Source organism: Protopterus annectens, chromosome 8.part0 (genome assembly GCF_019279795.1).
Source record: "Protopterus annectens isolate FY-2018-M chromosome 8.part0, PAN1.0, whole genome shotgun sequence".
NCBI lineage: Eukaryota > Metazoa > Chordata > Ceratodontiformes > Protopteridae > Protopterus > Protopterus annectens.
In genome coordinates, this window is record NC_056741.1 from 840,080,813 (window position 1) to 840,095,270 (window position 14,458).

Sequence of the window (14,458 nt, forward strand, 5' to 3'; positions counted from 1 at the left end):
GCTCCATAAACTACTCACAGGAGGTGTTAAGTAGTGGAGAATGTAGCTTTAGTTGGGTCAGTAAGAGTTTTTGGATCTGTAAAGCATTGCACGTTTTTGGTGAGTCTGTTATGCATTTTTGTATGTGCATGTGAAATCTAAGATTATAGGCTCATAGGTAAGGTAAGTACTAGGCCAGCTGCTCTTGCAGGTCATTTGATTTAGTTAATTTCCATTTTTGTGTTTGAAATAATATATCCCACTTGGTTTATAGATTGGTCTTACCTGTCTCATGGTTGATAATTACATATGCTCCCTAATGAGAATAACTGGGATTATACCATAGATAATTTGAATGGGCCCACACCTAACATAAAGCATTTAGTAGCTGCATCTGCCCATTTGTAGTGCATGGAGCAGTTTTGGGGTAAAATGTTTGTTTTCCATCCATATGTCTAAGTTGCAGTTGGAAATGTACAGTGATGAACTTTGTTTTATGTGGATGGGGAATCTGTTCACACGAGCAATATCATCTGTGAAGTATGCCTGTCCCTCCAAACTGTTCTATTAATGTTTCAGAAGAGGTTTAGATGCCTAGGCAAAGTATTTGTGATGCCATTTGACTTAGTGATGTGCAGTAAATCCATTAGCAATCGGTCAGAGTTGGCCTTGTATGCCAGACACAGGTCACATCTTCGGAATCTGTAGGTTACCAAGTATATTGACAGGGGTTTCAGTCGGTCCATGAAGGACCTGTTTAGGCCTTGTATCCTTTCAGTAAGGTATCTTTGTGGGAGCTCAAATTGTTGTATGTATCTGAACAGATACATGCCAAAGGGGAGATTATGTGCAATAATTGGCCCAAGTGGAAACTGAGTACAGGGAGTTAGTGACATCTCTAGATCTAGGCACAATCCCTTTGTTTGTTTATAATCTGTGCAATAGAGAAGGACTTTCTTACAACAACAGACACATGTTTTTCAAAAGTTAAGTCACTGTCCACATAAGTTCCCTAACCATGAACAACTGGGCAAATGTCTTAGGGGCATGTTGTCAGTGTGGTAGTTCCCAGGAGTAGATCACTTCATAAAAGATACAGTAATGCATTTTTTAGTATCTAATTTTAGACTGTGGTTTTGACACCTACTTATTTATCTGAGACCAATCTCCCTGCAGGCTGTCCAAATCATTTTGAAGATTCAGTGAGTGCTCCTAGCCTACAGTAATCTGCAAACGTAAAGGTTATCATCCACTTTTATCATTAATAATAATAATAATTATTATTATTATTATTATTATTATTATTATTATTATTATTATTATTATTCAGCATTACTTACAATCATTCACTATCCTTCATCATATGGTAGGGGGTGGTGTTTAGGTGCTTCACCCCACAGTACTTCCACAGACAAGCGAGTTGGTCTGACATGAAATTGGCACTTCTATCAGTCAGTATTTCCTTTGGGAAACCTACACTGCTGAAAATCTCTAACAAAGCATTTGCCACCTTTTCGGCGTCAATGGAGGACAGAGCCACTGCCTAAGTCTACCCGATAGCGTAATCTACTGCCACTAGGATATACTTTTTCCCTGTGGAACTTGGGGTACTCAGTGTCTCCACAATATCCATAGCTACCCTCTGAAATGGCTCCTTAGTCACAATCAAAGACATCAAAAGAGCTTTCACCTTGCCTCCTGCCTTGCCTACCTTTTGGCACTGCTCACAGGTCCTGCAGTACCCTGTTACATCTCTGGAAATCCCAGGACAATATAAGTTCTGAATTAAACATATATTTGTACGTTTTATGCCTATATGACCTATATTACCTGACTCGAAAGTAAATAGTATGACATTGCATAAATGTAATGTGGATGCACTCCATACAGCTACCTAGAATGTAGTCACACAAGCATGTCTTCGCCCAAGTAATCTTTCCATTGAGGTGTATCTTATTTACAGAGAAGCTTGCTGCTAATCAGACTTCTACCTTTTCTTACATTCCACTATAACTGATTTTGGTTATTATATGTATTTCTGGATTCTAACATGTTCTTGTTTCACAACTTTCATTGTGTTTGCAAGTCATTGTAAGAAAAAAAAAACTCTATGGATCATAGGAAGTTACTTAGCTAATAGCCAAACAACCTTTTTAAGTCTAGCCATTCATGCCCCAATTTTTATAATTATCAGTGTCGTAGGACTAGAACGACTTTGGTATATGTCTGTGCCTTAGGGCAAATGCAAGCTGCTCCTGTCCGTAAAGTCGACAGGTGACAAGCCATGGCTGAATTTACAGTTTCCCTTCTATTGGTCCAAATTGCATTTGAATAGGATTGGGGAACATCTGTGTTTGGCATGAATGGGAAGTGGGAAGAGTGTTCCACCAAAGGGGTAGTCTTGTAGAGGCATATCTGTTCCTCCAACATGTCTTGCTTATGTCACAGATGAAGTTTAGATCCTTAGATCATGTAATTCCAATGCTGTTTGTTGAATGTATAGGATTAGTCAGGACTGGATGGGAGAATGCCTTGTAGAGTAGGCATAGATGACCTCTCAGTAACCTGTAAGAGACTCTGTACAGGGACAGGGCTTTGATGCGGTCCACATAGGACATGTTATTTACACCCTGTATTCTTTTAGTGAGTAACTTCTGTGGCCAGTCTAGCTGTTGGTAGATGCCAAAGGATGCATTGTACTCTATTATTGGTCTAATGAGAGCTGAGTATGGCGAGGCTATGATCTCCTTAGATCTGGATGCCTTGCCCTTACTTATAAGTTGCACAATGTAGAAGAACTTTCTCGCCACTGTGGCACATAGGTTCATAGATTAGTAGTAGCATGGTTTGGTTCTTAGCTGGAGTGAACTTCAAGTGAACTTTAAACACATGCTGGTAGGTGCGTGAGTGTGTGTGCATTCTGTGAAGGGTGGGTGCCAGGGTTCTATACCCGGACATGGCAAGTGTGGGTGTTTGTGTAAAGAGCAATGCTTTTGAGGCCATTCGCAGTTACTACAACCTCCATTGCCCTTCTTTGGCAAGCCTGCTGATGTCATTCACATTAGAATACACCTTTGGGGAAAGAATAGCCCAGTAATGTCCGTGGTGTATGCTATAACTGCGTAATGCTGTAGTGTGATGTACTAGTTAGGTAGGAGTTCCAATTGCAGACATAGCAACTGTGAGATGTGGTGTGTGTGTGTGTGTGTGTGTGTGTGTCTGTGTTTGTCATTTGTATCCTCTGTGGAGTTGGCTGTGAGTGTGTAACAAATGGACTCATTGTGGAGCGGGTTTTGCAAATTTCTTATATAGTGGGCCTACTATATGTCACAATGTCCACCTTACAAGGATAACAGATGTCAAACAGCAGAGAGGCTGTGGTTGACAATCCATACCCCTACATTTGATATAAAGGGCTGGTGAACAATTTAGGCAACCCTTGTATTACCCAGAGAACACTATCAACCCATGTGTCATACACAAACGCACTTGGCTAGGCAACAACCACTTTGTTGGTACTTCCCTGAATATTTCCCACAGATAGTAACCATGATGTGACTGCAGCGGACTACAGAAGGCATGACATCCTGTCCCATCACTACAATAGGCACATAATTGCATACATTGCTCCTTCACTACGTTCCCCACTGGACGCCTGCACAACTGTAGTGCCATCAAATGTAACCCACAAAGGACATACCATGCCTTAAACACATGCTCTGTACGGACAGATGCCACTGACACCAGGGAATACCTGTATCATGCTGTCAGTGTAGGTGCAGGGTCAACCTGGTGTCCATTGCCAGTTCCCACCTCACAGGACCAGGAATGGCACGTCTGACGATAACAATCTGTGTAGACAACATGCCCCAGACACCTCAGGTACACTTCCACATGTCACAGAACATGCATGTGGGACATGTGCACATCCCAGAGACCGTTCATGTCATGGACTATAGAACACATACATGGCAAGCATTGCACAGCACTGGCCACCCACAATACTAACCCAGATGACTGGATGGTGAATACAATAGCCACCTGTGTGGGCCAATCCAGATACTACACCCCTGAGCCACACTGCAGACATTTTCTTGTGGCCTGATGCCAAGGTATACCCTTTACCTAGCCTTGTACAGCCTTCTGGCACATTCAACCACTACACATCTGTGAAGCAATGCACCCATTTATGTCAGTACTGGCAACCTGTATCTGTGTGTGTGGAGTATAATGATTTTGACCCCATTTACACTCACTACCCCTCCCATTGGCCTGCTGAAGCATGCCTTCTGATTTATTTTATTTATTTTATTTTTATTTATTTATTTTATTTTACATTTCATGACCGGGCTAGTCTAGCTGGATATATGTCCATTTTCAGTAGAGGCCCAGGGAGAAAAGCTCCACAAAGTTAAGTATAATAGAACAAGACAAAGACAAAGATATGTACAGCATCATTAATGCTAAAGACAGGGCAATTGAAAAGAGGTAGTACATGAAAATATTCAAATACATAGAAAATACACTAATCATATAAAGTGGAAAAATACACTTTTTTTTTTTTTTTTTGCAACACACAGTGAAGTACATCCATGTTAATGAGAGGCATAGATTATAGGAATTTTGGTGGAAGAAAAAGGTAAGGGGGGTGGAAAAAGAGTTAATCAGGGTTAGTGCAAGAGCATAGCCAGTGTTTGTTGAGATAAATTTTTAGCTGTGTTTTAAAAAGCAGAAGAGAGGACAAAGAAAGGATTTCTGAGGGAAGTTTATTCCATATTTTGACAATTGAGTTGGAAAAGATACAGTCACCTGCAGAATTATTGGGTGTGGTTATATTTATCCATAGTTTGTTGGAAGAGCGTAAATGTTTCAGGTTATTGTATGGTGAGATGATGCTAGAGAGTATAGGTGTTTTGGTTGGTTGGTATAGGATCTTATGAGCTATTATGAGTTGTTGCAGTGTAAGCAGGTTCTGAAATTCAAGCCATCCAAGATTTCTTAGGTTGAGACAGTGGTGGGTTTTGTAAGGGTTTCCTGTGGCAAATCGAGCAATATTATGGAAAGATGTTGCTAATTTATTGAGGTTGTTTTTGGAGAGATTAGTATATATGGGGGAAGCATATAGAAGGGTAGAAATCAGGTGTGATCTGGCTAAGGTGGTCCTTGCTTCAGGTGAAAGGAAGGGTTTTATTCTATAAAGGGATCCAATGTTTTTATTAACTAATTTTATTGTGTTATTGATGTGAGTGTCAAAGGTGAGATTATTGTCAATAGTAATACCTAATAGTTTGGTTTTTGAGTCAGGAGAGATGAGAGTGCTATCCATGGCAGAAATAGTGAAGTTTAGTGGGGTAGATCTGCAGGAAGGTGAGAATAACAGTAATTTGGTTTTCTTAGGATTAAGGAGTAGGCAGCGATTAGAGAACCATTATTCAACAGTGGTAAAAGCTTTTTGAGTGATTGACTGTAGTTCAGTTTGTGACTTAGCAGTGCAGATAATAGTAGAATTGTCTGCATATTGTATGCAGGTTGTATGTGGGATAGCTACTTGGAGGTCGTTAATAAAGATGGAAAATAGAAGAGGGCCTAAGATAGAGCCTTGAGGTACTGCTAGAAAGATAGGGAGGAGGTTGGATAGTGCATTTTTACAAAGAACTGCTTTTTGGCGGTCTTCTAGGTAGGATGTAAACCATGTTAATGAAAGAGGATCAAGTGAGAGAGATTTTAGTATGTGCCATGTGACCTCTGCACCACTAATTATGTGTCAGGACAGATAGGCATGTGTGAATACATAAACTGTGTGGGCAAATGTAGTCCAGTATTTACTTGATATACCCATTTACATGGCTATTAACATCCACATTGTCAGGCTTGGTCCACATGTCTCGCACAAAGGGTATCTATGTATACCACTGGACTGAGCAGAGAGTGCGAGACTGTCCACATATATTGGTCATATCTCTGCTGTAGTCCACAGGATCATTACTGTGCTATCAGTGGTACTGTACTATGATGTCCTTAAGATGTCTGTCAGTAACAGATGGCGTACCTGTCAATAGTAGATGTCACCTCCCACACACATTTGTGTTAAGACAAACCCTGTTACAGTAGCAACAGTCTAGATATATACCTGCAATACATACATGACATCCCCTTGCACTAAGAGGTTGAGGCTGTTGTTGCAGAGGTAGGTCTCTACTCCATGTTCTGGACATATGGTAAACATATATATGTGTGTGTGTGTGTGTGTGTGTGTGTGTGTGTGTGTGTGTGTGTGTGTGTGTGTGTGTGTGTGTGTGTATATATATATATATATATATATATATATATATATATATATATATATATATATATATATATATATATATATATATATATATATAGTTTGGCTTTTGCCACCCTTTTAAATTAGTTGACTGTGCCTCTGTATAGTAGGTCACAGAAGATAGGCCTTTTAAGGTTAGTTTACCATGCCTCTGTCAAGTAGGGACACAGAAGAGATCCCAGGGGTAAACTTACAATCTCCCATCCACTCGTCAAGATCCCTCTTGATGAGGGTCATTGAGAGGCTCTGCCTAACATGGACTGGGATTTTGTTCCAGAGTGTGGGGAGCCTCTGGGATATGAATCTGTCCCTCCAGCATGTCCTATTTATTTCTGTGCTGAGGTTTATGTCCCTGGAGAGTGTAGCTCTAAGGGATTTGGATTTCCTGAGGTGGAGCATATCCATTAATTCTGGGTTGGACATGGCTTTATACGTCAGGCACAGATACTGGAGTTTCTTTAGCCTAACTGCGTAGGGCATCTGTTTGAGTGCCTTGATCCTCTTGAGGTACTTTTGGGGTCTTTCCAGTTGGTGCAGGTGTCGGGTAAGGTACATCCCAAATGGGGCATTGTATTCAATTATGGGCCTGATGAGTGCTGAGTAGAGGGGCACAATGACCTCTCTTGATCTAGATTTGAACCCTTTCGTGATAAGGTGGGCTATATAGAAGGTCTTTCTAACCAGTTTGGCAAAGGAGAGATTGCTATCTACTTGGGTCCCCAAATCCCTAATTACTTCTTCCTTACATAATGGATTACCACCTATGTGGTAATTTGTGGGAACTTTATTTTTCCCAAAGGGGATGACTATGCACTTTTTGGCATTTAGCTTTAGGCCATGGCTCTGACACCAGTTGTCCATTTCTGTGAGACCCTTTTGGAGGATGCTTGTGTCAGTTGGTGAGTAGATTATGGCACCCAGTTTGCAGTCATCTGTGAACTTGGTCAGCCATAGTCCTCCCGTGTTAGCCTGTACCTCAGAGAAATATATACCGAACAAGAGAGGTCCCAGGACTGAGCCTTGTGGGATGCCACTTGTAACTGGTTTAGAGTCTGACATGGCACCTGCAATTCTGACCATGTGGTTTCTATCCCTGAGCCAGTTTGCAACCCATCTTGTGACATAGGGGTTGATATTTAGGTCCAGGTAGGCTGTGTGGACTACCTTCCCTTCATCTATGGCCTTTGTGACTGTTTCAAAGAAGTCGACCAGGTTCAAGAGGCAAGATCTGACCTTAACAAAGCCGAATTGGTTAGGATCCAGTGTTTGGAGGTTCCCAATGTCTTTGTTTATGAGTTCCATGATGATACGCTCCATAGCTTTGCAGTCCAGGCTAGTCAGGCTTATAGGGCGATAGTTTCCAGGGTCCGTTGTGGCACCACCTTTGTGGAGTGGGACCACTGTTGCTGTACGCCATTCCTCAGATACATATCCTGTAGTAAGGCTGAGATTGAACAGTGACTTTGTGAGGGTTCAGTTCTTCTTGGAGCTCGTGTAAGACGCAGCCCGGGACACCGTCCGGTCCCATTGATGCTGTGTTTTTTGCTTTAGAGAGGGCAGCACTCACTATTGCATCTGTGATGTCAGGGAGGCTACACTCTGTTGGGATAGACATTTGCTCTTTTGGGGGGGAAGGGGGGGGTTTGCACTGAACCTGTCTGCCAAGATGTTGGCAATGTCTGTGGGTTCAGTGTATTTTTTGTCATTTTGCACTAACTCAGAGCATATCTGGGAGTTTCCACCCAGGTTCCTGACATAACTAAAGAAGGCCTTGTGATTATCTTTAGCGTCTTGTGCAAATTTTCTTTCGAAGCTGGCCTTAGATGATTTTATGAGGGATCGTAGTTTCTTGCTAGTATTGATCAGAGATACTTTCCCAAGTTCACAGCTTCTGGCCACGGACCCTTGGACTGTGCCTGCCAGGGGTTACATGGGCATGTCCAGTTATAGGCCTCGATGTGCTACTCTCCCCTGATAATAACATATGTCTGCTGGAACCAGGTCCCTCCCGGGACTGGCCTGGCCCATGTGAACGTGGTCTGCTGGGGTGTAGTGTGGACAGCTCCCCCCTGCAGTACTGGGTACTGGGGCTGGTACTGCCACTACGTGAGCAGCTTGGTGGTCTTGCACATCCACGTCAGTCGCCAGCTGTTGGTGTTGCTGGCCTACGTCCACGTGGCCATCGCCCCACTCCCCCCACATGTTCTAGCACGGACAAGCCACGGTCGATGAGGCCCACCATCTCACCCAACCGTCTATCCATGACTTCTGTATAATCATGGAGGGCACCTGCAAATTCATGGAAGTTGTCACTTACAGATGAGAGAGCAGGCCTCTGCAGCCTCTGACCCTGTCATGTGTACAGTTCCATAAGTGCCTGCACCCCCATGACAGTCTGTAACATGCATCTGGTGGTACCAGTTGTGGCACTTCGACAAGGGGCATGATGACCAGCGGCCCTCCCATGAGCATCCTGGTACATCTGCCTATGTGGTGCCCTGCTGGACATCTGGCTATGCCTACTGTGTCCAGACTCAGCAGGCATAGATACCACTCTCTCCTGTGCACTGCCAAACTCCAATTGTACCTCTGCTATGGCCACTGGTGATGGGGTATCTATAGGCACTGTGACTGTGTTCGGAGTTGGGGTGGATAACACGGGGATGTCAAACGATGGTGCAGTTTCTGCTTCTGACAACATTGCCTGTGCCTCAACAGTCCTATCATCATTTTTGGTGTCTGTATGGACACCAACATCAGACCGCATGCAGGAGAGACCCTGACCCACCTCACCACCTTTGAGGGGGAAAACAAGAAATGCACCTAGACCTGTACGGCATTGCATAACAGTACACACACACACACACACACACACACACACACACACACACACACACACACACACACACACTGTAATTCCACCATAATACCTACCTGTCCCTGAGTTTACAGACAGTCCCATGTTTATTCACATAAGTTCCCCATCCTGCTTCACACTTGGTAACATACACTCATTAACGTATCATTCTTGTAAATGCCTAGACAAATGATCACAACACAAGACCTGTTACTCCATTACCTCCTTGATTTGATTGGAGTAGGTTTTACAAGGCCTCACTGCTGTCCACCCTGGGTATGTCCGGGCATCGTGAACATGGCCCACATATGTTAGGGGCTACTATGTTCACTCCGTAATGTCACGCTCTGAAGTGTCATATGTAACTATTGCTCAGTAGATGCAAGATCTGCTGCTCAAGCAACTTATTATGTGGACAATAGTAATATATGGATAACACTCCCTGGTGCTGTCTAGTAATTCCCCAATGCATCTGTAGTGCTGCATACGTGGGTAGTCATTCACCTTTCTGCTTATTGCAGTTTTAATGGTAAACCTGGGGTCTAGTTTACCTCCCAATGCACGTTGCATGCTACAGACCTTATTATACTATCACCTGTCCTGTGATTACACATCAGACAGGTATTCCTGGTGTCTCATGTGTCAGTCCATGTCCATGTACTGCACGATTCCAAAGGGAGGTACTGAAGTATGAACAACCCCACAATCATACATGTGCATACATGACACCCACACAAACACACACATGCACACACATCCTACATGCATCAACCCCCCCTCCACTCCACCAGATTGCACTTACAGTCAAAATAACCCCCTCCACACACACACACCTACCTACAGGTGAGGTTGCACAAAGATAGTACACACAGACCCCATTACCCATCTGTCAACATACATAACATATGGTACTCAACAGCATGCAGTGCAGCTATAGTCATTCCATGCTAGCAACCTTATACATGTGTGTGATGCATGGGCTGTGTTAGTAGGTGATGCCCTTTCCCCTGGAAAACACTGCACCCATGTACACAGTTATTGCTGTGCAGCTGTTCTGCACCCTGCAATGTACTGTGCACCATACCTCACAGGTGCACACACCATTGCTAAATGTGTATTAATGTGTCAATCATGTCTGCTCTAATGCTCACAGCCCCTATGTGTTTGTCTGACACATACCTTGGTTGATATGTGGACATATGTCGTTTGTGAATGCCTGATTTCTGATTTACAGATCTCAACATTAGTGGTGCATGTATGACCAATACAATACTATAACACTGACAACCGTTAAACCTTATCGTGGCTATGGGGAGTGTACACACCCTTATTGATATGACGCACTCTTCCTTGATATGCCATGTGACATATGTCCTGTACATTCAAATGCAGTGTCTAACAAATGTGTTAGGTGTGCAGATGCTGACAGCGATGCATACACTCCGTGGGTGCATATGTGTGCATGCCCTTATGATCGTATGTTGCACCTATTGTTATGTGTACTACAGCAGTCACTATTCCTGGCAGGGTATACTAGCATGGGGTCATCATCATTTGTCATATATGGTCAGTCTGCCCTACACGTCTCCCAACCCTGCATGATTGCAAGGTCAACTCATGTGCACATCCCTTGGAGTTCACACACTGCCGTCACTATGGCTGTGGAGTCAGGGTTACATCAGCCATAGTTCCTGAACCTGACTGTGTGCAGACACAGCCATTCATAGCACCCTTAGGATCCCTGCTGCAGTGCACTTGTGTATCATGACACCCCCGCCCCACCTTCAGCCTTTTTGCAGATGCTTGACAACTATGGCCTACACATGTCAGTTTGCAGTGTCCCAAACACTAAACACCATGTGTATCAGCCTAGTCCCAGCTAATGAATGGCAAACATACAAATGTACACTGGCACCGGCACAGTACAGATGGGGATGGTGGACCTGAGGTGGGGTGAGGCATTGGTTGTGCAGCACATGTATCTTACATGATACTGTCTGTAGGTTTCCAAGATGGTCATGGTACACCAGTACACATTGCAACATATGACTTTTGGGAACCTCTTCTGTTATGCATACACTACCTTTAGAGAGGTCTGGCTGATGTTTCCTGTGGTACAACTGTCACATCTGATTACCCTAACCCACAGGCCACACGCTTGCAGAGTTCAGGCAATTGCTGACATGGAACATGCACAGCCAGTACTTGCTAGACATTCCTGTAAACCCCCCCCCCTCAGTGTTGTGGCATGTTACTAGGCAGCCCGCATGACCAGTTTGCTACATGTGACATCATTTGTCTTGGATGGCCATCTGTTTATTTCATACATCAATCCTGTGCCATAAATCCTTGCCACATTAATGACTGTATGCACAGTTTGCCATGGCATATGCAATGGTGAGGTATGGCTACATGTCCAGCTCATGTGTGCTACCTGCTGGGTATGGGCCCCAGCCATGTCATCTAAGATGTGTGCAAGTCATGCCTGCCTCTGTTGCAGGTAAGCATGCACATTTGATGGCAAAATGTCTTGGACAGCAGACCAACACATGGTGTGACATTGGGATGTTTACTTGCTGAATGGTGCATATCCATGACAAATGCATGCAATCAGTACCTCGACAGCTGCTTCCACTATATTTTATCTGGAGTGTGTGCACACATATGCTTCCAGTGTTTGTGAAGTTATGTATTTCCCATATTTGCTGCCCTAACCTACAATTCCATATTACACACTCATTGCTCATGTTGGGACCACATTGCAAGTTTTAAGGCTTGTGGACTGCTGTATTATGATATGCTGTAGTGTAGATCTGTAAGAGTTGTCACTGTAATACTGGTATATACACTTTTGTAGCACTTTATAAGGGTGATGTTTCACACATGTCCCTACTGTAGGTCATTTGTCCCACCATTATGCTCATCCCTGTGGACACATTTTGCAATGACAGGATGTTAGTTATATTGCAGGTGTCTTGACATACCCTTCAGATACACCATTATGGTCACCACTGTGATGCACTGCAGTTAAGAGCAACAATATGTGAACATGTACGGCATGCATTATGGGTAGGTGTGTTAGATGTGTGCATGGAATATACCATAGGCATTACATGACCGGTGTATTGGCAAGCATGAACATAAACCATACTCACCAGCTACAGGCTGTTGCCTTGGTGGTATACCAGAGGGATCTACATAAGAGTGTGAGAGATGATGTCAGTAGCCACAGCTGTGGCATTGGTACACGGTGGGTGCAGCATTACAGTACATCAACAGTACAAGTCCACAATACTACAGCTTATACACATCTGTTTATTACTATTACGCAGCAACAGACTATATATATGTCATGTCACATATGCATGATCTACTTGTACAGATGTGGATGGATATGCAACAGTGGTCTACTGATGTGCCCTGCGGCCTTATCTGCACACTCCTCAGCCGGTGTGTGGGTATCACTCACCTCCACTTTGTTCTCTGCTAGTTGTTGCATGTGTGAACGGGCAGGTGCCACAAGGCTGGCGAGGAGCTCCTGAACACGTATCGGGGGGTGGATGGCATGCCCCCCATTGCAAGGTGATCCACCAGACTGCAGCAGTATGCCGGCGGGCATCGCAAAGCAAGTCGCAGTAATGATGCTCGACCTACTCATAACTGCAGTTATGCAGGCTGACATCACTGACCCTGTGGACTAGATCATTCCACAGGATGGTCTGCTAATGCTGTTAATGGGCTGTGCTTCAAAACAGCACCTGGTAGTGCGGTATGAGGTGGTTGATGATGACTTCATTTTTGTGCGCTAAATACACAGGTAACCTGCCATGTGACATCTTGCCTGAAAGACATACAAATGGAAACAGGTCTGAGCAACTCATACAGCAAGGTTACCATAGTTCTTAATGCATATCTCTGTCATCGTCCTCCCCCCCTCCACTATATCTGCAACAACAAAATGTTCACACAACTCAATAGGTATGGCTACAGCTCAACTACCATTGGGACATTTATCATATTGTACCATATTTTGTGCTATGTGTTTGTAGCCAGGCTCCCTGTGGGGACACTAACATTGCTGGCCTGTTACAATTGCATGCAAGTGATATTGTCCGTAAGGGCTTCTATGGTTCCATATATGCATGTGGTTTGTTTGCTATGAGTATGCAGGAACTCCATCAAGGCTGGGTCTGAAATGGCCTTGTATGCCAGACACAGGTCACCTCTGAGCAGTCTGTATAAGACTGAGTAGAGGGATAGGGATTTTAGCCTATCTGTATAGGACAGGTGTTTGAGACCCCAGATTTTCCTGGTCAGGAACCTCTGTTGTCTCTCCAACTGCTGCATGTGCTTGGCAAGGTATATGCCAAAGGGGGCATTGTACTCAATAATGGGTCTGATAAGGGAGGAGTACAGGGATGTTTGACCTCCTTGTTCCTGGATGAAATACCCTTATTTATGAGGTGGGCCATGTAGAAAGCCTTCCGTACAACAGAGGCAACGTAATGGTCCAAAGTCAGGTTGCTATCAACCTGTGTGCCTAAGTCCTTCACAACTGATTGCATGCTTAATACATTGTTATTAATGATGATCTTGATGAGATTAGATGCTGCTATAAGTCCAAAGGTTCCCTCGTCAAAAGACTGAACAAATCAAAGAACATACACAAGTGAAACCACCACGAAAAAATACTGCTGTATAAAAGTCCAACTGATTTATTAAATAAAAAGAACAGATGAGCGCTTTCGCGTACCAACCAGTACGCTTCTTCAGATCTTAACATCTAAATTTATAAAACCACTTTTATACAAAGGCTCATACTCAAAATTGATCAATTAACCAATCAATTTAACAATTAAACAATTAAATAATCAGTGCAGTACAATAAAGTATACCAGCTTCCTGATAGCTCTGTGAGCTCTACAAGTAGAAAGCACAAAAAGAATGAGACATACCTAAAAATCCTATTCCTCCAAATAACTGCATTCCACAGAATGGTGGAATCAAATAAAATAGATACAAAGAAATGATGAAATAATACTTTAAAATCGCCAAATACCCATCATTCATAGCGTATATTTTTCAAAAATACATATATAATATATACGCATATAAAAAATAGATACATATAGGACATGAGAAAAATAAAATATAAAAAATAAAAATACCTTATATACTATATTAATTCATGTGCAAAATTTCATTAATTAATTACCATAAAATAATACCTATTATATTATGTAGATACAAATACAAACATAATTGTAAACATACTAAATACATAAAAATAAAGATGA

General features: G+C 43.0%; 1 pseudogene; it reads right to left on the bottom strand.

Moving 5' to 3' along the window:
* The window catches only part of LOC122808353, a 156,432-nt pseudogene extending 143,652 nt beyond the window's left edge, over positions 1 to 12,780 (bottom strand).
* Positions 12,781 to 14,458: the final 1,678 nt, after the last annotated feature.